The 25,213-nt window shown below is 44.9% G+C and overlaps 1 protein-coding gene across 1 annotated transcript in view; it reads right to left on the minus strand.

The window, feature by feature from the left end:
- Positions 1-25,213, minus strand: part of DCC (DCC netrin 1 receptor) — a 608,612-nt gene that overhangs the window by 103,573 nt on the left and 479,826 nt on the right. The window lies entirely within an intron of this gene.

A 25,213-nucleotide genomic window follows, 5' to 3' on the forward strand; every position in this document is an offset into this window, starting at 1 on the left:
CAGCTGCAGGGAGCGAGAAGGTCTATTCTCAGCCTAATAGTCCAAACTGAGCCTAATAGTCCAAACTGAAACCATCCCTCCCTGATGGCTCCTGAGACATCCCTGCACGACCAGACACCCACCTCCGCCACCTCTCTCCTTGGAGGAAGGTCTGAAGGAACGTTGTCCCTGTGATACCAAAGCCATTCCATGTACTTAGCCATTCCTGCCACCTCCTCTTGTACCTTTTCTTCCTTCCCGTGTTTGGCGGAGGGGGCACGGCAGGCTTGCGTAGTGCTGCAGTGATAATTTTCTTTTCAACCCTGTTAATTTTCCAATAAATCTCAACACACAGCGGTGCTTTTGCCACAACAGACCGCTGTGCTTCTGGACTTTAAGCAGCAGGAGCCAGTTCAGGGCACAGCAGCGGGTGCACATGCTTTCTCTGCCTCACTTTAACCGCACGGAATTTAATTTACTCTTTTATCTCCCAGTGACTCAACGTTGTAAGGGTTTTTAGCAATCAGCTTTCACTTTTGCTGCACTAAATAGCTAACCCTTGTTTCCTCACCCTCCATCCTGCGCCCTAGCCGGCGTGAACCCCAGCACGCAGCGCTGGGCGACTCCACCACCGACGTTCCTCCACCGAATTAAGCCAACACCTTCTCCATCCTTTGTTCTCCAGTGCATCGGTTGCTTATCACAAAGCGACCTTTTTCCTTACGCTGCAGCAACTGCACTTCTTCAAGAGCCTTTTGTGAGGGATCTTATCAAAAGGCTTTAGGAAACCCAAGCCAACGATATCAACCGGATCTCCTTGTCCATGTGCTCAATGATTCCTTCAAAGGACTTTAATAGGCATGTGAAGCGGGACTCTCCTCCACAAAAGCTGTATTGATCCCTCCTCGTCGTATCATGTCCATCCATACGTCTATTCATTCTATTCTTTATTACAGTCTCTCTCTATTTGTCCAGGAAACCCACCAGGTTTCCTGGGCCGGACTGATAAGACAGCTGATATTGTACATCAACATTTCTCTGCTAAAACAATCTGGGCTCCAGCTGTTCCTCATGAATCTCCAAACCTATGAGAGTTTGTACTCAACGTGATTCAAGGCATTCAGGGTATTCCAGGTTTCTCATGGAGCAAGGCCTCACAATCGTTTCTATACTATCCCTTACAGCGCCGTACCACAAAGTTTTAGAGAAAAAGAAAAGTCGACCACGTCACAGTGGATAGTTTTTGACCAAATACAATTTATTACCGTTATTGAGTTGCTTAGTCCCTGCATAAATACGTTATAGCACATATCAAATTAATTATTGCAAAAGAAAAATCAATTTTGCACATATACTGCCCAGTGATTTATTGTTACAATCAATTATACATTTCAAAATCAATACTTTGGGTTTTCATTGCTGAGTGAAATAATGTGGAATTTTTTTTTTGCATCGAGGCAGAACAAACTCCGTTTTTCAAACCAGAGGGTGGTTGTTTTAAAAACAGATTTGGCCACTTTGCATATTGAAATTGCCTACATATAAAATGTTTATGGGAGAATGTAAACACCCAGAGAGTGCCTTTAAAACATATTTCTGCTGACAGCTCTGAGGAAGTCTGCAGGTAACTCACTGTTTAGTACTGGTGCACTCCCAACCCTCCCGATTGCTGCACAACATTGAGCCACGCTCTCATCATGGGCACCTCAGCATTTGTTTATATTCCAGCCCAGCTACAAGGAAAAGACCCTTTGACTGCCCCATTTTCCAGGTAGAGAACAAAGCAGAGCATTTGGATATTTTCTCAGAGAAGGGGAGGAAAGAACACCCCCATCCTTCCCCTGCCCCTTCCAAGAGCACCAGGAAAACCACTTCTGAAATCCCAGTTGCACCCATCTTGCAGCACTGACCTGAAAATGGGATGGAAGAGTGAAAACAGGAGCCCATAAAGTGATTTACCATTGAATCCTGGAGTATCCCGAGATGTTGGAGATACGAAAAAATATATATATGGCGAAGCAACAGTAAAGAAGCGGAGGGACAGGAATGCCTTCAGGGACCAGTGGCACAGCTCATGCAGGTAGGTGGTCACAGGAGTGATTTGTGGATTGAAAAATCCCATGAGAAGGGACGAATCACACTGATTTCTCAGTTTGCAAAGCACAGCGGCACCAACTTTTAACAGCAACAAGGTACCGCTTATAGAAAATTTAGAACTGAATCAGCTGATAGCAACCACAAGTGAATTTTCAAAGACATCACGTGATGTGGAAGACCTTCTGATGACCCAGATTTTCAGTGGGTCTTTGGGTGGTCCACCATCATTTCCAAACCACAGGCTCCATTTTGTCAATTTATTTCAAACAAAAAAGATTGCTGAGCCGCGTGGGAGCTAAAACAGGTAGGAGGCCCCAGGACAACTTGTTGTCCTCTAGGAGAGGCAGAAATAGCGTTGGTTGTGCTCATTCAGAGGAATGGTTCTCCAGGCCAGTGTCCACCCAAAGAAAGAAGAGCTTCTTGCAGATGGAACAATACTCAAGCAACGCCTTTGGGGCAGTTTAAGCCCTCATTAGGGCCAGTCAGCAAGTATTTAATAGCCCTATAGGTGGTATAATCATTTTGGAACTGGAGCAGGAGTGGCTTCATTCTCTCTCAAGGCATTTCATCATATGGTTCCATGAGCCTGGGGTGCTCCGTGCAGGACCCTGGCCAGGCAGCATTGGTCCTACCTTTCTGAGCAGGAAAAGCTCCGAAGGCTCCCAAAGGAAAGGCACACTGGCACGAGGGTCACAATTCCTTGTGAGATTTATACATGCGTAGTTTTTAGGGATATAAGGAACTATTGCAGCCATACTATTTCAAGCCTGAACTAATTTGATTTAAAAGAGACAAACAAGAGTGCCAGCAGAAGCACCGAAGCACTCGCAGCTGTGACACCTGCAAGCGACGAGCAGTTTTTATGAGACCTCAGACATCCTTTCCTCTGCCTTGAAGTCACCAGTGACTGCATCTCCCTGCACAGCAGGTCTTACAGAAGCAATGCACTTGATCTAATGCTCAAGGTAGAATAAATAAGATCTTCCTTATGATTAGAGGAAAAAGCAGGTTCTTTACAGATCCACCTAAAGCTGTCACTGTAATGGTAACAGTTCACTTTCACCTCCACCTGGTCTCCATGGACACCGCAACGATGCTTTTTATCAGTTGTACTTAACATGTGACCCTTTGCTCCAGGAAAATCAATGACTAAGGTTCTGACAGCCTTCTTGTCCTTTCTTCTGCTGAAGAGAGAGCAGTAATAACTAGTGCTCTAATCCTTCAAGCTTTACCTGAAAGGCAACCAACAGAAAGAAAATATTTCCTTTCTGTTACACCAGGACTCCTAAGGAAACCATAAACTGAAGCCAGCTTCAAGAGGATTTTAGGAACCTGCTAGTCCTCGCTGGAATGCAACGTGGACAAGTGTTGTAAAAGGTTGCCGGCCACCTCCATTTGCTGAAATGATCCTTCTTCAATGGGAGCGTGGTCCCTTCCTTGCACAATTAGGAAATCACCCTGAGCAGCTCAGCGTCAGCTGGGACACACAGCACTACCCTGGCTGAGGGCTGCGGATGCCCTAGACATTGCAAAATGGCCCTTTACAGACTGCAAATTACATGGCGTGATCCCTCCTTCTTCAACTGTATTTCATAGAATCATTAAGGTTGGAGAAGACCTCTCGGATCATCAAGTCCAACCCCCAACCCAACACCCCCAGGCCTCCTAAACCATGGCCCCAAGGGCCACGGCTGCACGTCCTTTGAACCCCCCCAGGGACGGTGACTCCCCCACCTCTCTGGGCAGCCTGTGCCAGGGCCTGACCGCTCTGGCAGGGAAGGCATTTCCCCTCATCTCCAACCTAAACCTCCCCTGGCGCAGCTTGAGGCCGTTCCCTCTCGTCCTGTCCCTGGTGACTTGGGAGCAGAGACCAACCCCCCCCCTCACTCCAGCCCCTCTCAGGCAGCTGCAGAGAGCGAGAAGGGCTCCCCTCAGCCCCCTCTTCTCCAGGCTAAACCCCCCCAGCCCCCCCAGCCGCCCCCCAGCACACTTGTGCTCCAGACCCTGCCCCAGCCCCGCTGCCCTTCTCTGGACACGCTCCAGCCCCTCCAGGGCCTTCTTGTCCCGAGGGGCCCAAACCTGAGCCCAGCATTCGAGGTGGGGCCTCCCCAGGGCCCAGCACAGGGGCCCCATCTCTGATTTCATAAACCTTTTCGGGGAGAGCAGACACTGACCCAAGAGATCTAACCGAACCCGAGCCGAACCTTTAATGTCTTTCCTATAGTTTCCAAAACCATATGATATTTTCATATTCCCATTTTCATGATTATTTAGCGGAAGTAAAAAGCTGAGAAATCATCTCGACATTGATTGGGACTGTGGAGCATCAGAAATCTCATGAATCTTATGAAATCAAAGTTTCTGGATATGAAGAAACCATTTGTCAGTTTGTCTTAGTCAATAATCCTCTGAACATAAATATTAATTAACAGATATTTGCAAACATTCATTCAGTTATAGTAGCAGACGACTAGCACTTGCTTTATGTACTCTACCTGTTGCACTTTGTCCCTGCACATTTGCTTTTCTTCTGACTTTTTCTTTACTAAGTCCATTCTGTAGATTTTTTTTATTCCAATGGAAGTCCAGTTATCTACAATCAAACCAGCTAGATACAGAAATCAAGTATTTGATACAATAGAGCCTTGAAGCGATATGCTGCAGGAAGACTCCAAAAACTCACTGAGATTTTAAGTAGAGGCAATCACATGCCTTAAGTGTGTGAGTTGTTCTGCCTGGAAAGCAGAGCAAAACTAAACCAAACTGGGAATAACACCTGTGTAAAAACACCCAGGGCACACTGTGAGCTGCTAAAGAGCACAGGGATGGGATGGGATGGGGCTCACAGAGCTCCTAGCACCTTTAAAGGGAATGATAGGTGTTACCCAGGATAAGAGCCCATTAGAAATTTCACAATTCATGCAACAACAACATGGATATTATTCTCCATACGTGGCCAGCAGCAAGAAATAGCACATTTTTCATTCCAGAGAAGACCCATCTAAGAGCTGGGATTTGAAACTACTTTCCTGAGTCAAGACCGCGGATTTGGGATCCAGGTGTGTTCTGTGCTTGGTGAGGGACCCGAGCAATGATCTCACAGAAACACCGAACACGAGGAATTTAGGTACTTTCATTAAGTGGTCTGAGAGTTGGCAGAGCTATTTTAAATCTTACGTGCTCCTACTGGCGTTGTTTAGCTTTTATTAGTAAAAGCAATGGGCCCTAAAGATACCCACGGTCTGTCATATGCTGTAACGACACACATTAAATATTCTTAAGAAAAGCAACAAATAAAAACCCAAAACTACAGCCTCTCCGAAGTATCGGTGGTTTCAACACATCCAGAGGGCAAGTGCTCCCCTCCTAAGGTTGTGAGCTGAAATAGGGCTATAGGCTTTGGAAAAACTAAAATTTAAATACTAGCATAAATAAGCTGGACCTGTCAGAAGCAAGGGTTAGAGTCAAAACCAAAATATACTGCCTGAGATGCAGTTGCAAATAATTACAAGACCCCAGGGCCCTAAATAGAAAGTTTCACGACTAGTTCGACTCATCTTTCATCCTTAAAAAAAACCCCTTTGGGTGCTGGGTACGTATGTCAGACTGGCCACCACCGAACGCAGCGATGCATCCCGCAGAAGGGCTCCTAATGATCTGCTAGGAGCATTCGGAAGTCGTCCTGCGCCTCTGAGAACGAGCTTTTCTGTGCTTGTCAAAATTCATGGGCATGTCTAGCTGTGGCTGGTTTTAACTGCTATTAATTAATCTTGGCCTCAATAATCTCCTCTGGGTGAAGAGCGCATTCGGAGGCATTCAGGCTCTGTTTTTGCTAACAATTAAATCAAAACTACCTGAACAGCTCATGGAAAACATGTACGGTCACCCAAATCAGGTACGTTTTGAAAACCAGGCAGGACTCAAAAAAGGACTTAAAAAAAGACAGAATTTAAAAAATACATATAATCTGCACACGTACCATTTAGTGCTCGAGGAAATATTACAATGAATGCGCCATTTGTGCAATAAAATGTGCTAAGCCTGGCTTAATTTTAAAATAATAGATTTTACCAAGAAATTAAGCATCCTGAGGTAAAGTAAAGGGTGCTTAATGTCCTTGCTTTTTGCTATGCATGAGTTCTCTCCTGAAGAAGACAAATTCCCAGGAAATTCTTATTCTCTCCCATGCATGTGGCACTGAAGCCGATTGCCCTAACGCTATGAGGAAACTAAAAAAATATTTAGAAGTCGGACCTACGGAGCCTACAGAGATTGTGCACGATGGATTTTTTATGAAATGAGGGAGTCTTATTTTGAAAGGCTTGAAGTCATTCATTTCCAGTGCTTTGGGAGAACAAACTAAGACCCACTGTTTGCTAAGGCACCTTGACCATTAACAGTTTAACATGTGTTTGTGTGCAGTGTGGTTTGGGGTCCCAAGCTGTGGACACATTAGCTTAGAGCTGCGTGGGATACAGAAGTGCCTTGCAAAAATAGAGGAGGTGTAGGGCAAGGAAAGAGAGAATATTTCACAGCACATGATGTGAACGTCCAAAAGTCCTGCTAGAAACACCTGAAAGCTTCGGTGCTCGAAGAAGCCAGGCCTTATCACGTGCTGATTTGCAGCTTCAGGAGCAGAAGGGATGAGGTTTGGATAATTTTTTTCCAACCAGTTCTGCCTCTTTTATGACCCTTACTGAATTACTTTCCAGCAATGGGATTCCTGGACTTTGATCCCGCGCCTTCGGGCACAGTCCTGGACTCCACCTGGGCCGCTGTAGACTGCTTCATTTCTTGGGCATCCCTCCCCACGCCCCGCAGGGAAGGGGCTCTCCTACAACCAACGCGTAAACTGCAAATTAAAGTACAAATACACGTTGAGGCCGGTGGCAGTTGCCTTGGATATGGGCAATTTTCAAGTCCCCAGCCGTGGTGTTTCATAAAACCACTTTTTTTTGCCCCGAGAGAAGATAAGATGGAGAAGGATTGTTAAGGTATGAAGACCTTTTCAGCCAGTGTTATCTCCTCGGGGTATTTCTCTTCTGAACTACATCTCCAAACAGCTCTTATATTAAAATTGTATGGTCAAATACTTAAACCATTTGATCACCACAGTCTTAAAAAAAAAAAAGGAAAAAGAAAAGGAAAGCGATAGTAATGATATACTGAGGAAAAAAACTTAAGGATAAAAATGCCTCTGGGTGTCTTCACCAACTTGAAAAGAAGAGAGGATGAAACGTAACCAAATACAAGTCTTAGAAGACTCAGGAACCTCAGGCCAACGCTTGGTTATGGTGGCAAAGGAGCAAAACAAACAGAAAATAGTGAGGTTTAAAAACAAATAATGAAAAATGTCGTCATTTTCTCTCTGTCTCCAAACGTAGAAACATCTAAGGCACAACTGCTTCCAAAATTTTGTTTTATAAATCTAAAAAAAAGACTTGGAAAATAATCATGTACCGTGCAAGTGAGTGTTTTTTAGCTGGGTGACACGTGGACGTTTCACAAGAGCGTGCAGAGCATCAGTCTTCTGTTACGTAATGGAAATCGCTGAAACCAACATTTAAATAATTTTCGTGTTTCTAAATTCAGCTAAGCTTAGACAGACTCTTCTTACAGTTGACAGTGAGAACAAAAAGAATGTCCAAAGAAAAACACCCGACGCGGTAATTTTTTTAGGAGAGGTGAATCTTGCTTTTCTTGTTTCTCATTTTATTAACTAAGCAGAAAAGAGTGATCGCTTATTGGCTTTGTAGGCATTTTTAGATATTTTAGGGGATTTTTAGCCATTTCATTGTACAACTAAAACTAACTCGTACTAATTTTGTAAGCACGCTTGAAAACAAAACGTTTTGAAGTAACTAAGAGATACCATTACCCTAAAATACTTATTTTTAAAGAATATCATATTTACGAAAATTTTCAAAACTTTGACTTCTCATTCAGAGTTGGGATAGAAAGTTTGCATTAAGAAAAGAACCTGGAACAGGAAAACCCACCGACAATATATTTCCATAGCTGTAGCGATAGATTTCGTTTCATTTTAACTCGTTCTTGTGTCAACGACACAGTTACTCACAACGAGCGTTTGCTCTCAGCTCTTCCTCCCTCCGCTGAGGATGCTCTAGTTTGGAGTGACTGGGGTGTGTGGAGTCACGGGTCCCCGGAAGGCCGACCAGCAAATGGATGTCGATGCTGCCGGCTCCCTCCCGGCCAGGCGGGAGTCCCGTCCCTGCTCAACGGCCGCTGCGCTGCCCGTACAGCGGGCAACGTTGCCTGTATGGCATTTGCCATCGTCACAGGTACAGAGGGAGCAAAACCACCTGCAGAGAGTTGCCTGTCAACATGCAAACTCCTTAAAGTCACTCAACAGCTGACAAAACCTCTTCTGCTCTACGGTACCATTTCTATTGACATCAGCCAGGCAAGGAAAGGTTGATTTTTGCCTCCCTAAATATCACAAACTTGTAAAGAGTTTCAGTCAACTATAAAAAAACCAACGGGAACTTTACAGGTGAAGGGATCAAAGTAACTATCAATACTTCAATCAGGTTTTCAATTACTAATGCACTTAATTGATTAGCACTTAGCAGCACCTGTAGTTGGCTATCACTTTAATTACTGATTAGACTGATGCTGATTACTTAAATGATATCTGCCTGAGAGCCTCGTGATTAAGAGTTTATAAAGCAAAGGGCACAATAATTTCAAAATAATCAGGCCATTAAGATTCAGATCAAAATCAAAATCTCAAGAATACATTAAAAAAAGAGAAATATTCCATTTAAAATAATGTTAATGCATGCGCCCTTATTATGCTGTGCTGATACCAGGAGATCCCTCAAAGGCAGCTGACTTCCTCTTTCTCTGGGGGAAGGGGTTAGCTGCCCATCTGCACCAACGACTGAACGCCGCCACAAACAACAAAAGGAGGAAATCAAAAAAGTGCAATGAAATAATGCAGCCCGAAACCTGCCTATTAAATATTCATGCTCCTGCAGCAGTAAAGGAGGTTCCTTCTGTTGTAACATACGCAACAGAGTGGCGCACGCTGCATTTGGAGACTGACGGAGTTCCTGTCCCACGACCTGACTGCCAGAGCTTGTCTTAGCTTTGACGCTAATTCTCCGTACGACATTTTATAAAGCCACCAACGCTCTCCTTTTTGCAAATTACACATTTTCATAACAATGCCACCCAAACACTAACTGCAACAGCGGTTTGCAAGTCTTATAGAATCACAGAATCATTAAGGCTGGAAAAGACCTCTCGGATCACCAAGGCCAACCCCCAACCCAACACCCCCAGGCCTCCTAAACCACGGCCCCAGGGGCCACATCTGCATGTCCTTTGAACCCCTCCAGGGACGGTGACTCCCCCACCTCTCTGGGCAGCCTGTGCCAGGGCCTGACCGCTCTGGCAGGGAAGGCATTTCCCCTCATCTCCAACCTAAACCTCCCCTGACGCAGCTTGAGGCCGGTTCCTCTTGTCCTGTCCCTGGTGACTTGGGAGCAGAGACCAGCCCCCCCCTCACTCCAGCCCCTCTCAGGCAGCTGCAGAGAGCGAGAAGGGCTCCCCTCAGCCCCCTCTTCTCCAGGCTAAACCCCCCCAGCCCCCTCAGCCGCCCCCCAGCACACTTGTGCTCCAGACCCTGCCCCAGCCCCGCTGCCCTTCTCTGGACACGCGCCAGCACTTCACGCGCCTGAAGGTTATTGTGGTAAGTTGACACGGGAGCACAAACCTGCTTCTCATGACGCACCTTTAACCTGGAGAGCATCTCTTCAGGCCTCTTATGTAAAAAGCATAAAGGTAGTTAGCCAGCAGAAAGGTTCAGATTTTTAAGGCCTAATTTAGTAGCAGAGAAGACGCTATTCTGGGTGTAGAGGTTGGTTAGTGAGTTTCTGAAGAGAAAGGAACCATCTGGCGCTATTAAGTGTGCATCGTGCACTGGAACAGCTCCCTGAGCCCAAATCACGGGCATTGAGGGAGGGCTGGGAAAGGATTTGGACAAGTTCATGAGCAAACAGCTAAAAAGAGGTATATTCTACAAGCAAAGCTTTTGTTGTCTTGCTCAAAGATTGAAGATGATGATGAATGATCCTATTAAAAAGGCCAGGGAAACAAGAAGGTATTGTAACATCTGCAGAAGGAAGGGAAAAACTGCCAGATGTTGCCAGGGTTGGCAATTTTTATGTCCAAAGAAGAATATTCTGGATTGCACATTTTACAACCAGGCTCCAAACCGATTTGTTATCTAAGTGACCAAAGTTGCTCATCCTCATCCTGACTCCTCTCCGTGATCAGCTCCTTGGCTGCATCAAAAAACGAACAATTCCACATTTTCCATTTTTTTGAGAATAAACAACAAGACACCGACGCTGCAGGGGAATTTTAACCTGCCGGTGCAGAACATGGAGCACATTTACAGTGGCTTCTCTGTTTGGGAGACAGAGGAAAGAGCCAGTGCATCCAGCCATGCTTCCGACGCACACATCAGAAGGTGCAGGGACGATTAGCCAGGCCGTGGATTTTAAAGATAAAAACTTCTGCCTCTCTAAATTTGCAGGTTAGGCCAGGACGTGTCCCACCACACGTCTCAGGAGTGCAGGGCATTGCAGAGCCGTATCCAGAGGAAGGAAAACCCCCCTCAGTAAATGCAGATACCAGGCACGGGGAGGGACATTGCTACACGTCTGTGTAACGCCGAGTTATTTTGGTTTCTTTTTTTTTTTCCTGTAACAAAAAACATACCCTGTGAAGTAAATCCTTAAGTTTTGCTGACAAAACTTTATTTCTTAAATTTCTTCGACAGCATCCCTGAATTGCATGCATTTTCCCGTGCCCTATTGAAAACCGGCACTTTGAAGGACTTCTGAGCTTTGTTACTGCCATTTATTCACAGAAACGTGTTGCTTATCCTTTTGATTATACGACTATATTTCCTATTGCTAGGTTTGGGCCTGAATGCTAATAAAAGGTGGTTTTGTAAAACTGTTTTAATGATGGCGTAGCGGTGAAGTTTATGACTATGAGAAGACCTGAAATATGAATGTGTGTTGACCTCGTCTCCAATTAAGTCGCCAGGAGAAGTTCGAACGGAACGAGAAGGGCAGAATCTGGCCCTGTTCTTAAGTTAGTTATCAAACAAGCGGCCGGGTGCTGGTGATTATGAAGTTGAATTGAAACCAAAACTGGAGCGCAAAGACCCACAGGTAGACATTCAAATTCACATAAATACTCATGGAAAGTCACTTGTGATTCTCTACTCACATGCCGCGACTACACGTTGCTTTCGGACTGTATATGCATGCTTCTGCGGCAGCTATAAAACAACTTTATTTACTTGTTTATTCAATATAGTGCATCCGGAACTTGTGTCTTACAGGTCGGCGACTCCTCCGACGTCCCAGGCAGGTGCCGGGTAAAAGGCTCCTACGGCTGCTGTCATATATCAAACACAGCCTCGAAATAAGGGGCTTCTCACCCACAGGGTTAGGTTACCTAAACGGACACAGAGGCAATTCCCATGGCTCACATCTCCGCTGAAAAAGTCAAATTTGGCATTTCATGAGAAATGAAGGTGGTCTGCCATTTTTCCCTGGGGTAAATCAGACTACTTAATCCGTCCCCGAGACCATGGGCAATCCCACTCCATTCCTCAGCCTACGTTTATTATCTTAGCATTTTAAAACCTGCCCACTACTTAATTCCTCCCCATTTTGTACCCCAGGGCTGATCTTATTCATTAATTCTGATTGAACGTTATCTGTGCTTCTGCTTTCAGCTTTCCATGTCCCTAAAACATGGGCTTAAATATGGAGGTAGTCCAGGTATCACACATTGCCTTAACTCTAGCTCCAGCCAGCTGTGAAAATACACAATTTTCAGTAATTACTTCTGCTTTTATCTCTGCATTTTTTTGTTTAATTATGTTTTTCTTTAAAATATAAAATGCTGGAGGTCTCTGTAATTATCATGGGATCCAGATGCCAAATTCAGCTAGGAAAGGTAAATGACTGGAAGTCACTAGACAACCTAACACACTATATTGATTTTTAGGATTAATGACAAGGGTCATTCAGGATAGGCCTTTAAATTTTGCACCCATTGGCACCTTTTTAATTAAAGACTTTTCATTCCCTATGGACACCTAGTAACATTAAACGGGGCTCTAGAAAACATGAAGTCAGGCAAAAACAAAAATGAGTTTTCTATTTTCTAGTTCTTCTAACATGCACTTTTACTTTAGGGACATTTTGAATCAGCATCAGAGCTGCTGTTGGGACACTCTGCGTGTAATTTTTCTCTTCCCCAAACCAACCTGAATTTGCAGAATTCAGTGGGATTTGCCTAATTCTCTGCATGGCCAGAAACTTTACCAGTCAGTGATAAGCTTAAGGCAAATCTCTTAGGCTTGAAAGTCTGGGCCTGAAGACCTCCTGTTCGATGTATTTATAACTGGTACCTCAGTTGATATACAGACCTGCAGAAGGATATTCTTCTACAGTGAAGGACACTGGATCTAGTCCAGCCTCAACTGTTGTTTGCTGCTAGAGCAGAAAAGTTCAACTATGTTATAAATCTGCTGCTGGACATTCAAGGTTGGGTTTATCCCAATTAATTTATGTACATAGCTGAAGCATCCCAGTACTTGGTCAGAGGAGGACGGATCATCTATCTGAAGCACCCTTCAGGAGCTGCCTGCACCTTATCACTAAAACAAGTGGCACTTCGGGTGCTTCATTTCAGATGACTGAACTAAGTGCCTAAGTTCAGGTGAATGATCAGTCAGGCATTCCATTAACCTGGCTTGTGTCTGAGCCGTGTTGGAAGAGAAGTTAATATCAAAATGGCGATGGAAAGCAACAGAAATGTCATTGAAATAAAGAATGGCGTAGGTTGGAAGGGACCTTTGGGGGTCATCTACTCCAACCCCCAAGTATTTATTTAACGCTTGTTCAGCGACAACCCATCACAGTCAACATTTCAAACGGCAACATCTACCCCTGACGTTTCCCCTGTGTTTTGTAGGGACCTGGCCATTTTGGTGTCCCACCACGGATGGCATGGGGGTGCTTCCCAAAATGAGAGACCGCAGCCCACACTGCACTTCAGAGAGTGCCAGTCCTTGTTAGCAGCCTCGTTGTCTTGAATTAAGAGCACGAACACAATTATTTAGTTCTGCTTTCTGGGGTCATTGCAGCCCTCCCGTCCAGCAGCTCCTGTCCTTAGGCTCAGCACAGCGTGTCGATGAGGGACATCGCTGCACCCTCCAGCCCTCCCAACAGAAGAGACCAAGCCTTTTAGCCATTATTTTAGCCATATTCCCTTGGAAGCAGAGCTCAGATTCACAGATTCACAGGCCAGAAGGGATCTCTGCGACTGTCCTCTCTGTCTCCTGCCCTGTTTAACAGTCTGTAAGAGTCCTCTGGATTAATTCTTGTCTGAATGGGGTAAAGAAGAAATCTGGTTTTGCCTGACCTTGGGAGAAGGGACAGCTCTGTTCAGTTAAAACACACAAAAATAGCTTTTTTTGGTATATTTTGGAAGTTTTACTATATCTTCAAGGCAGAGAGAGACTTGCTCAACGTCGCCAGAATGAGTGACTGACCAAACTTTGATTACAGCTCTGCTGCCCAGTGCCACTACATTAAAAAAGTTATTTTCCTTTCAGAAGATTTAGTGTTGTAATGTTACCAGTAAAGGCAGGCACAATAGAGTTGTCAAGAAAAATGAGAAATAATCCCAGCTCCAGTCCCGAACAAAGCCCTCTGAAGTACCGCGTGCAGTGACCTAAATAGCCTAGCACCCAGTTGTTATTCTTTGACTGGGTAATACAGCAACCTTTAAAAATGGATTTTAGAAAATAACCTGTTTCATTAACAATGGGGTGGATTCCCACCTGATGATCACAATTAACCACCCCAGTCGGGAAGACAGGTAAAAAGAAATGTCTCAGAATAGCAGAGGTAGCATTTCTGGCAGTTTTGACCCTTAGGGCTACATCCCTTTGAAAGAAAAAGTTGCAGCATAAGAATTATAAAGACAGTGATGTATTTGAGACCTGCCTGCTCTTGTTATCATGGGCACAATATTTAGGCCCTTGAGGTAGAAGAACTGTCGATATCTTCAAAAATTCAAAGTTTTCAGAATTCATCAAGTAAATTTACGATGCTCTGCACAACATACTTGTTGACTAATGAAGTGACTGGTTTCAAAGCAAGTATGTTTTATTATATCAAACTGCCATAATATCCTCCTTTCAAGGAGGAGATCCTGGAAGAATCACAGAACCATTAAGGCTGGAAAAGACCTCTAGGATCATCAAGGCCAACCCCCAACCCAACACCCCCAGGCCTCCTAAACCACGGCCCCAAGGGCCACGGCTGCACGTCCTTTGAACCCCCCCAGGGACGGTGACTCCCCCACCTCTCTGGGCAGCCTGTGCCAGGGCCTGACCCCTCTGGCAGGGAAGACATTTCCCCTCATCTCCAACCTAAACCTCCCCTGACGCAGCTTGAGGCCGTTCCCTCTCGCCCTGTCCCTGGTGACTTGGGAGCAGAGACCAACTCCCCCCTCACTCCAGCCCCTCTCAGGCAGCTGCAGAGAGCGAGAAGGGCTCCCCTCAGCCCCCTCTTCTCCAGGCTAAACCCCCCCAGCCCCCCCAGCCGCCCCCCAGCACACTTGTGCTCCAGACCCTGCCCCAGCCCCGCTGCCCTTCTCTGGACACGCTCCAGCCCCTCCAGGGCCTTCTTGTCCCGAGGGGCCCAAACCTGAGCCCAGCATTCGAGGTGGGGCCTCCCCAGGGCCCAGCACAGGGGCCCCATCCCTGCCCGGCTCCTGCTGGCCACCCCAGTGCTGACACAAGCCTGGGGGCTGGTGGCCTCCTTGGCCACCTGGGCACTGCTGGCTCATGCCCAGCCGGCTGTCAGCCAGCACCCCCAGGGCCTTCTCCGCCGGGCACTTCCCAGCCCCTCTGCCCCAGGCCTGCAGCGTTGCCTGGGGTTGGTGTGACCCAAGGGCAGGACTCGGCTCTACAACTTTACTCATGTCATTTAAGAACACAGGGCCGGGTGGGGGAACGCCATCGCAGTGGTGGGACTGGAGCCTGCTCTAGCAGCCTTCCGTGGAGTTTGTCTGAAGGGAGTAAAGAATAGGATTAAGCACCTTCCAGCAAAATATCTATAAATACAGAGGGATGGTGCACAGTGAGTCATATTCAGCCGCTATCATCTCTACTCAGCAACGCATTGCTCCATAAACATTACCCTCATATCTCATCCTATATAATTTCCCTCTTCGGAAAGACACAGGACCAGCGCCTGCATATTCTGACCTCTGGTCATTTTACTAAAAGGCGGAGTAAAGAAGCAGATATTGCAGTCATGACAAATAAAAATCACATTTGACATTAACGTCTTCTTTCGAGTGAACATGCTGGTTTCTTTTTTTTCTTTTTTTCTTTACCATATCATTTTATTTGCAAGCAGCACGTGACTACTTGGGTGCCATCCCGTAGATAAAGAGGGAAATTTTCACTTTGCAATAGCATAGCATGTTCCTAATTTGTCTTAACTTCACAGGAAGAAGAGAGTAACCATTAAAAAAATCAGAAACCTTTGTCGCACGCTGCTTGTGGAAAATAATTTCAGGGATCTTCCAGTTTGAACGAAGAGATGGCAAGTCTTAGAAATTCCAGGCTGTCATTACTATATCTGAAATAGGTATTTTGGTCCTGTTTTTATCTGATGGGAAAGCAAGGTATACAGCAATGATAAATGGCGAAAATAGAATATTATTCAAAAAATCCTACAAACTTCACTCGAGAGCACAGCTCAGTCTTGTCATGCAGGTGAAGTCATTCATACCCTACAGGAAAACCAACCGAGATACGACAAAAGCAGTCAGCAGTTGGGCTTAATATAGGACTTTACAAACACAGATTTCAGCAGACTTTATAGCCTCATCAACTGGCAAAACCATCTCCAGCGCAGAGGGGTCCAAACTGCAAAATCTGTAGCAGTATTTCACCTCCTCGGAGTTCATAAATGCTTGGGCCAGGATCAGACCTTAACTTCACGCGTGTGAAGGCACAGCATAATGCAGAGTATGTACCAGAATGCGAGAGCTTTGCCGATGGTTGGTAATTCTGGTTAAATGGCTTTGTCTTCTATTCATAGCTACTGAAAAGTGCTGAGAGCAAAGATTGCTAAATCCAACTACATATTATACCAGCATGCATTTATGTCCTGATGAATAAAAGGTAGCGAAAACAGCAAGCATTTATTGTAATTAATGAATATGCACCCACAAAAACTTGATGACTTCTAAGAAGGCGCAAACCAAACCAACACCAAACCCCTAATAACACCTACCAAGGCGCAGTCTTTGTGTAGGGTAACCACTTTTTTCTGATGCTGCGTGAGCTTTTGTTTTAAAATACTCATGTGACCCGTGAGCACCGTTCATCCAAAACCCACGCTCCTCATCTTCGCGCCTCTGACACGCCCAAGAGGCCAACGCTTATTGTGGAACCACTGAGGATGTGCAGCACACGCCCTGCTCCGCAGAAATGCTGTTTCTCTTGGTGAACGCTCTATGACCTCTATTTCAATAACTCACTTTGACAAAAGAAGCAAGGTGAAGAGTATTGCTGTGCATAAATGAAATCCTTACTGAGGACAAAGTAAAAAGGCAGCAGAGAAAGAACACAGGAGACTAAGCGTTCACAGAAAAGATCAGAATTAAACATATTGGAGTGCTCACAGAAATATAGGAAACAGTTTAATAAATCAATACAAAGGATGTGAGCAAATTTGGAGATATCTAGTTAGCCAAACAGCATTTAGTACACAGTTCAGGAGGGACTTGTTGAATCAAAGTGCTTCAACTGTTGCTGCAGATGATGATGGAGTCTCCTCCTTCCTCCAGGCGAGGCAGGAGATAGCCAGCATCATTTGCCTTCCCTATTCAAACAAGAACATTGTATTGATTGCATTTAGTAAATTTTATGATTCCTGCAAACTACTACAGCTTCCCACCAGTGGTTCTATAGAGTGCCAAATTTTACATGCCACATTTTTCTTCACCACCTAAAGAAAAGCCACGGTTCATAAACACTATACAGCGCTCTGCTTCGCATCTCCTCAACCAAAGTTCCCTAAAGCCATGATTTTTTCTCTTTTAGTTTCAGGGGATGGGTACCACAAACTGGATAACTAGGCGCACAATCAGCGTCACTTCCTCCATCAAATCCTCTACTTGTATATTGATGCAATCATCAGCTTCTCAAAGTCCACTTAGAAGGCAGGTGACAATTCTGTTCCTTACAAGTTTTATTAGATAATCTACAATCACTGGAGATGGCTGAAACGTCTACCTGTGGCAGGCAAATACTGAGTTGGCGCAGGTCGATTTTAACCTTTATTTCGGAGTTTCACCCCTGATAACTGTAAATTCCCTTAAAGAAATTATCGCCGTTGTTTTGGAAGCACACTGGACTGACACCAAGTCCGCTGCAATCAGAAAGCGGAGGGTGGCCTGAATTTCTGTTGGAAACTCCGAGTCACTCTGGAACGCTTCTCAAATCACTCGGATAACGTCACCACAACTTCAGCCCAGTGAACAGAAAAGAAAAACTACCCCAAAACTAATTCTCTCCTACTGCCACCTACCTTAAAATTAAAAAAAAAAAATAAAGACCCACCAAAATAATCTGAAGAGCACCGGAGAATATTAGTAGGGCATAAATAGGGATTTTTATCATACACTTTCCAAATTCTCTGTGAAAGATAACATTAAGCTCGTGAAGAGAGTTAATTATGCATTAAAAGGGCACTCTGGGACTTAAGGCTACTTTCGAAATTCTGAAGCAAAGCTAATTCTGGCATGAATGATTCCATAAATATCATGTAATTTAAACCCAGAAATAGGCTGATTTAAAATTGTTTTATTCTCTGGAGGTGGATTTTAAAGATGGGAGCACATATCCCTTTGGCTTTAGTAGAGACATGGGATCCAAATTTTGGTTTTAGAGGGCCAATGTTGGCCTTAGGTTTTTGTTTCCAACTACCTCCCCACCCCCTACCAACCAATCCCATTAGGCAAGCTTAATTTTATAACGTACAAAAAATCTTTTATCCCTTCCCTTTTCATTGGTTCTGCAACACAAATTAATAAGAAACATTATTCCCACAGCTATATACACATTATCAACAGGAATAAGTAAAATGACAACAGAAAAGCAAAAAAAAAACCCAACCAAAAACCCCTTAGGTTATATATAATTAAGACAAAAAAGTCGTAAAAGTCATTAAATGGAAAAAAGAAAGAAACCTCAGGTCCTGATTTTCATTTAGACTGAGAATTTTTCCAACCATTCTGGCTGTGCAAAAAGACCTCAAGGAGGCAAGAGTAAATTTGCAACCCTCTTCAGGTACCTTTGTCCTCCCCAAATGGCCTAAGCAGCGGTTGCAGAGTTAAGAACCGGATAATAAATCTACTGGAAACGGTTTTATTTAATTTTCCAAATCTTTGGCAGTCTTACAGGACCCTCCAGCAAGTCAGGCTGAGTCAACGCTATGAGTGAAGGCTCCATGACAGAGGAGGTGCTGGGATGCCCTCGCTCCCACCCAATGGGTGCTGGATGCAGGAACCCCACACTGCTGGGCGCCGGCCACCCTCTCTCCCACCCTTGTGCCAAAATCAAGGGGCTTTCCAACTCGGGGGTTTTATTAGTGCTTTATAAGGTTTAAAACTTCATGAGACACCCACACTGGTTTTGGGGGGATGCAAGAATGAAATCCAGATGGTGTAGCCAGATTTACAGACCCATTGAAAAAAAAATAACCCAAACAAAAACCCAAAGCATAGCGCACAACTGTCAGGATGGCCAAAAACCTATCAAAGAGTCTACCCTACAGCTCTCGACTGCACTCAAGATCCTGGCCAAATTTCATAACTCCTCAGTAAACGTGTGATGTCTTTCCAGCATTTCATTAAATGTCCTTTCTCTGCTGAACCAAACAAAGCGTGACGAACCCAGCAGCTCCTGCCCCTAATAGGAGATGCCAGCAGCATCCCCAGGGTGCACGGGGCGTCCCGGGAGGCGGCAGGGCCCTGGTCTGCACCCAACGTGGGCACCCGCTCAAGCAGATCAGAGAGAAGGGGGTCGCAGGAGGGACGGAGCTATGAAAGAATGAGGTGATGGGTCTCATCACGCTTTGACTGGTCATCACAAACAGCAAAATCCCGATGCCTGAGTCAAGGTACATGAAGGAAGGATGCCTTAAGAGTGGAATCAACAGCCACACCATTACCAAATATTTTCTCCATCTGGGAGATATTTCTAATCTTAATCTTAATAATCTTAAAGATTCAGAGCTGTAAATCTTCTAGGCAACTAAAATGGAGTTTTAGGCAAGCTAAGTGAAAATGTCAGTGGACTCTGAGGTCGGGCTTAGGAACCCCAGCACCCACCACATCCTTTCACCTCCTCGCCAACATCCAGATAAACCCCAAACCCTCCTCTGCCCATGTCCCGGTCCCCCAGGCTTTGGGTACCAGTGTATGGGGAGGCATTGCTGCACCCCAGGAACCAGCCGTGGGGGATAGATCCCAGCCCCATTTAATGTGTGCCCAACAAAATGTCCTGGTTCTGGCTATTTTCATCCCATTTCTGGAGCTAGATTTGCAGTCACACCACAGCAACTGCTTCTGACTGGATCTGGCCCCAAAGTATAAGAGAAGCAGTAACATTTTTCCTTCCAGCTTCCCATCCCAGCTGAAGCCTGTCCTGCAGGTGACATTTCTGCTGAGACCAACTCTTCATTGATGGAGTCTATTCTTTTCTATTTTGTCTCAAAAAATGCTTTTCTAGTAGAAATTACTTGAAGAACAGTCCATAAAGGGTAATTGCCCCTTTTTTTTCCAAAGGTGATCCACACAGCCTGCTCATTCATCCTCATTTCACTGCGATCCTAAGACCAGAGAAACGTTCAGCTTTATTTTCGCTGCTATACGATGTCAGCTAATGCTGCTGGGAGGATTCCTGGAAATATCACTTTAAAGTCCCGGTGATAACACAGGAAAAAAAAGGGTGCACCTGAAATTAAAGTGACTGCCCAGGTTTCCTCGGCAGCGATGCTCTTTTTTGCTATTCAGGTGACAGCAGCAGTGCCCAGACACGAATTTTGTTGCATTTTACAGAAAGCAAGGAGGAAGTTTTGTAAGTGAAAATCCTGAAGGACAGACGAAGAGGGTGAGTGTGATAAAGTTTGATAAGAAGGAATAAAACCCCAGCTGATCCCCATAACTGGAGGCATGTAGGGTATTATTACACCAACAATTACTTTTCTTTCTATTTATATAGAAAAGTTGTAAGCTGATTTTTTTTTATTAAGAAATCAAATAAATGCTGCTAGTGAAACATTAAATCTGCACAGATAAGATCTCACAGAAGAAGGAAAGGCAAAAATTAAGTTTCTGAGAGTAAGCACAAAGCCTTTCTACTCTGCAGCGCAAAATTTTCTTTCCCAGCTAATTTATTTATGCCTTAAATGCTTCTTTTAAAGCGTACAGTATATGCAGTTTAGCCAAGCTAACACTGCATTGAAGTCAACCACAATTCTCTTCCCCCTGTGTGACTTTGACAGAACACATCCAACAACGTGATCATACAGGTTTTGGCACCTAATGTTTTTACTTTTAATAAGAAAGCTTTTTTTTTTTCTTTTTTAAGGCCTGGTTTAGCAGGTGCGTATAATAAGACAGTGACAAATCCAGGGAAAATTTAAACAGTTATTAGTATTTTCCCTGGCTCCTTCAAAAACTTGATGTTCCATAACATATGGGGAAACAGATACCGCATCCTTATGATCCGACTGGCTGCTAGAAGAGATAGGATCATAGAATCATAGACTCATTAAGGGTGGAAAAGACCTCTAGGATCATCAAGGCCAACCCCCAACCCAACACCCCCAGGCCTCCTAACCATGGAGATGTGACGGGAAGGAAGGCAAAGACCTCAGCGTTTACAGCTGCAGAGCAACCATCCCCAAATATGCCACGCTCCTCAACGTGGCTCAATCTCTTTCCAACTCATCCTTGAAGAGGATAAAACTGAAAGACGTCAGGGCCAAGCCCCACTCGCCCCGAGGAGTGCAGGGACTTGATAAAAATCCCCAAAATATCTGAATTGCTCTGGTTTTGCTCTAATGAACTCCAACCTCAGCCTGTGATAAAGATGTAAGTTTACTTGAGACCACGTGTAAGCCTAAACCACTCAAAGTGCAAAATCCTTATTCCACTAGTGCTTTTTCTCGGCTATTAAATAAAATATTCAGAGTGAAATGTTACCTAAAATACATGAAGTCTTTTATGGGGCAGCAAAACTGACTGTCACCAACATCATGGGATAATTGATTTTTTCCACACCTGCGATTTCACTCCCATTCCTGACACTCTGGAACCTTTTCAGAAGATACCAGGGCCAGTTGCATTGGCCTGTAAAATCTAAAAACAAAGAGTTTTCACTGATCAACTAACTTTCAACGAACTCAATTATATTACTTGTTCTAGAGGTGAACTTTCTCCATCCCTTAGGAGCCTCCCTACCCAGAGTTTAGTCTCTTAAATATTAGGTTGAATGAAAAACTAGATGGTTTTAGAAATTTCCCCCGTGCAGAAAAATTTGAATCCCAAGGAAGATTTAAGAGCTCTCTAACAAAACCTGCTTCCTAATAATAAAACAATAATAAATTCAGATGTCAATACATAAGCTCATAAAATTGAGCTGGTGGCAGTGTGGTATTGACTGTTTTCTGCATCTTATATTGCCTCTAAATGAAATTAAAGCCTGACTGTGGTGAAGATATAGCCGGAGCCGCAGGCGGTGTCCCAGAGGATTTTCTGTCTCGACAGCCAGCACAAACACCTCAGAGCAAGAGGGCACTGGGGGAACCGCGGTGCAGTACTTGAGGCAAGCAGGATGCTCCAGCAGCCTTGAGTCTCTCCGCTTCGGCATCACCCCTGCCCCGGGTAGACAAGTCATACCAAGGCTTGCTATGCATTCTCTGCCTGCATGGGAATCCACCCATCCATCCATCCATCCACCCATCCACCCATCCACCCATCCACCTCTCCATTTTAGCATAAACCCGGCTTTCCTTTTCAAAAGGAACTCTATGAATCCTGCCTATAGGCTTCAAAACTTAAACAAGTAGGAAATAAAGTTTCATTTCTCACTTTCCCCCAGTAATAATCTTGAAGAAAGCTTAAGACAGCTCTTAATATAAATCTTGTTCCTGAGTAAATTTACCTTAGAGACCTTTCAGGTACTTATTTTAGTTGCCTGTGTTCAAGAAGAAATCAGTTTTTACAGAGACAGCAGGAGCTCTCAGCCATACCTAAACAACGTGCCTGCAATTTCACTTCTCACAGGGGAACCCCAGCTCCAGGTACTTACTTTTCCTAGCTTCAAAACAATTATTTCTGTGGCTGAAATGCAAAGGAGTCTTCTCCGAATGAAACAAATCTCCTCAAGGTTCAGGTACCTCTAACAGAGGTGCCGTCAGAGCATCATCTCCTGAAATATTGCCAAGCACGCATGGAAATATCTCAATTTGCATGTCACTGGATTTGACAAGCCAAGACGCGCATGGCAACGTCACTTTCCTATGTGTTTTCAGGGGTTCCCTCCCCATAGCTGGAGGATTTGGTCTAAACCAGATGTCAAGGTTAAAACCAGATTTCAGAAACTGGAAATCCCAATGTTGATACATATTTTAGGCCAGAAGGGTAGCATCTTGAGATGGGTCATGTAGCGCATGCAGCGGTGGCTCGTCCTGCTTTGAGTATCCGAGGCATACGCCGCACACATCGGTACGGAGAAAGCTGCGCTCCCCTCTCAGGATCCCGTGTTAGCCCATCAGCTACAGGCTCACGAATCACGGCTTCTACACGCAGCTCCACGTACGAGCTGTGGGCTCACAGACTCCATCAGCATCGTCGGAAAACAGTGGTTGTCCTGTTGAAAAACCTTGGGCAGAACCTCTGCTTAGGACTCCAGAGGGCACTCAGGAGGAGGCTTGGCTTCAACAACTTGGCCTCAATTCCTGGTGCCTGGGGGGCACAGATGTCCTTCTGATCCATGCCTTCTGGCACCAAAACCATAGTTTCTTTCACCAAAATGCTGCACACACCCCATGGTGTTTCCCCTTCCCTGATGCCTTCCACCATGCCTGTTGAACCCGAGCTGTACTCTACTGTCCGTGCCGCTCTGACAGCGCTACATGCTTTGCAAGACGATAGGTAAAATCACCTCCGTGACCAACTTGCTCACTAGCTGGAGACGGGATGTAAAGTTTAAGTGCTGGTGATACTATTTACTGAGCTCTAAACCAGAAGAAAGAGTATAATATTGTGTATTATTGAAGATATGGAAAGGCTGGGAAGTAGTAAGTCAGACAGAAGACAGAAAACGACTATAGCAGTAATGATTAGTGAACTAAAATGTGTGCTTATTTGCAAATATCTTAATAGCAGCCATACAATAAGGTATTCTGAGCTACCAGAAATCCCTCTGACTAATTCTGGGGCAAAGGCTGTTACTGTGTTGTTTTGTCGTGCTGCCTAGCACAGCGAGGTCTTGAGCCTGGATTTGTACGTGTCTGGAGCGCGCACATACCACATAAATAGAGGTAATAATAACAGCCACTGCAGTAATTGCGTGCAGTAATGTAACTTCTTCTTCCCTTGCCCATTTTAATGAAAATCTGTCCTGCAGGGAGCTCAGCTCACAAGTACTGGGAGGGGAGAGAAGAGCATAAAGTGTATACAAACTATAAATGTCAATGGCAAGGCATTGCTCACGATGGTACCCAGGGGCATAACTAGAAGCTGCAGAATAACGTTAAGAAAGGGAAAATTTAGGGTGTTTCAGGAAAGACAAATAGGGATATCCAGTGAGACGTATGACAGTGACACTCAAACAGTCCCCCAGCAAAGGTGGTGGGAAACCACCCGCACTTAAATGCTTTACCAGTAAATGGGGGAGGCGGGGGAGGAGAACTAAAGAAAATAAAAAGCCCAGACCCATAAAACTGACTGTTGGGACTAGGGGTGCATTAGCAGCGGTAGCGGAGAACACAACAACTCCTTCCAACTCTCATTTCAATCATTTTGTAGGGGAAACCTTGACCCAGAAATTACCTGCTGATTCACCACGACCATGGAAACAACCCTCTTACGGGCAGTCAGTTAACCTCAGACACACGTTCCCTTACCCTCTGTTGCAGCCACATTCCGATGAGTGTATAACTTCATCACCAGAACGACAATTAAAAATCTCCCCGCCAAGTTTATTCCTAATTTTCTTTTTTGTATTACCGTGGATTATGATTTTCTTCTTTTAAAGGCCAACATAAATGGAAAAATTATCTCGAATACTAGCGATTAAAACGCTACAGTGAAAATACATGAAGACAATAAACCAATATGGCCACATTTTTCCTGACACTGCCCGATCTTTTCCAATTGTTTCAGCATGAGAAATGTTCCTATTTCGTTAACTGTCCTGGGCACATACTGCACTGCAAGATGCGGTCGTTTCATTTCTGGCCTTCTGGTCCCTGCTGAAAAACTAATAAAATTATTGAGCTTATAGGCAGAGCCTCATGACTATTAGTTTATTACCAAGGGGGCAGGAGAGGAGCGCGCCTCCTTCACCCCAGTCCAAGACAGTGGCTATCACCATCTCTCTTAAATTAATAGCAGCAGCTGAGTCAGGTCACCGTTGACCCCAGATACGAGCTGGGAACACGCGCCATTCGTTGCGGTTACACGTGCAGCCAAGGGTGAATGAGAGACTATTTTCACTCGGTGTTTTCTACTGGACCAGCAGAACAAAGCTATAACTTTTAATCATGGGCACAAAACCTGGCAGAGGAGCTGGGCTGGAATAGAGACATAAAACATGCAAAATGCAGCTTCTGCGAGAGGCCAAAAGACCTGTACCTCTGCATAGAAACTCTCCGTAATTACAGTTCTCCTCTTGAATGCAAAATCAATACGGAGCTAATGGCGCTGTGATGCTGCCCATGGAGGAGGGGGCAGGCGGCCATGCCTGGTGTGCACCCCG

Source organism: Phalacrocorax aristotelis, chromosome W, assembly GCF_949628215.1.
Source record: "Phalacrocorax aristotelis chromosome W, bGulAri2.1, whole genome shotgun sequence".
In the NCBI taxonomy this organism is placed as follows: Eukaryota; Metazoa; Chordata; class Aves; order Suliformes; family Phalacrocoracidae; genus Phalacrocorax; species Phalacrocorax aristotelis.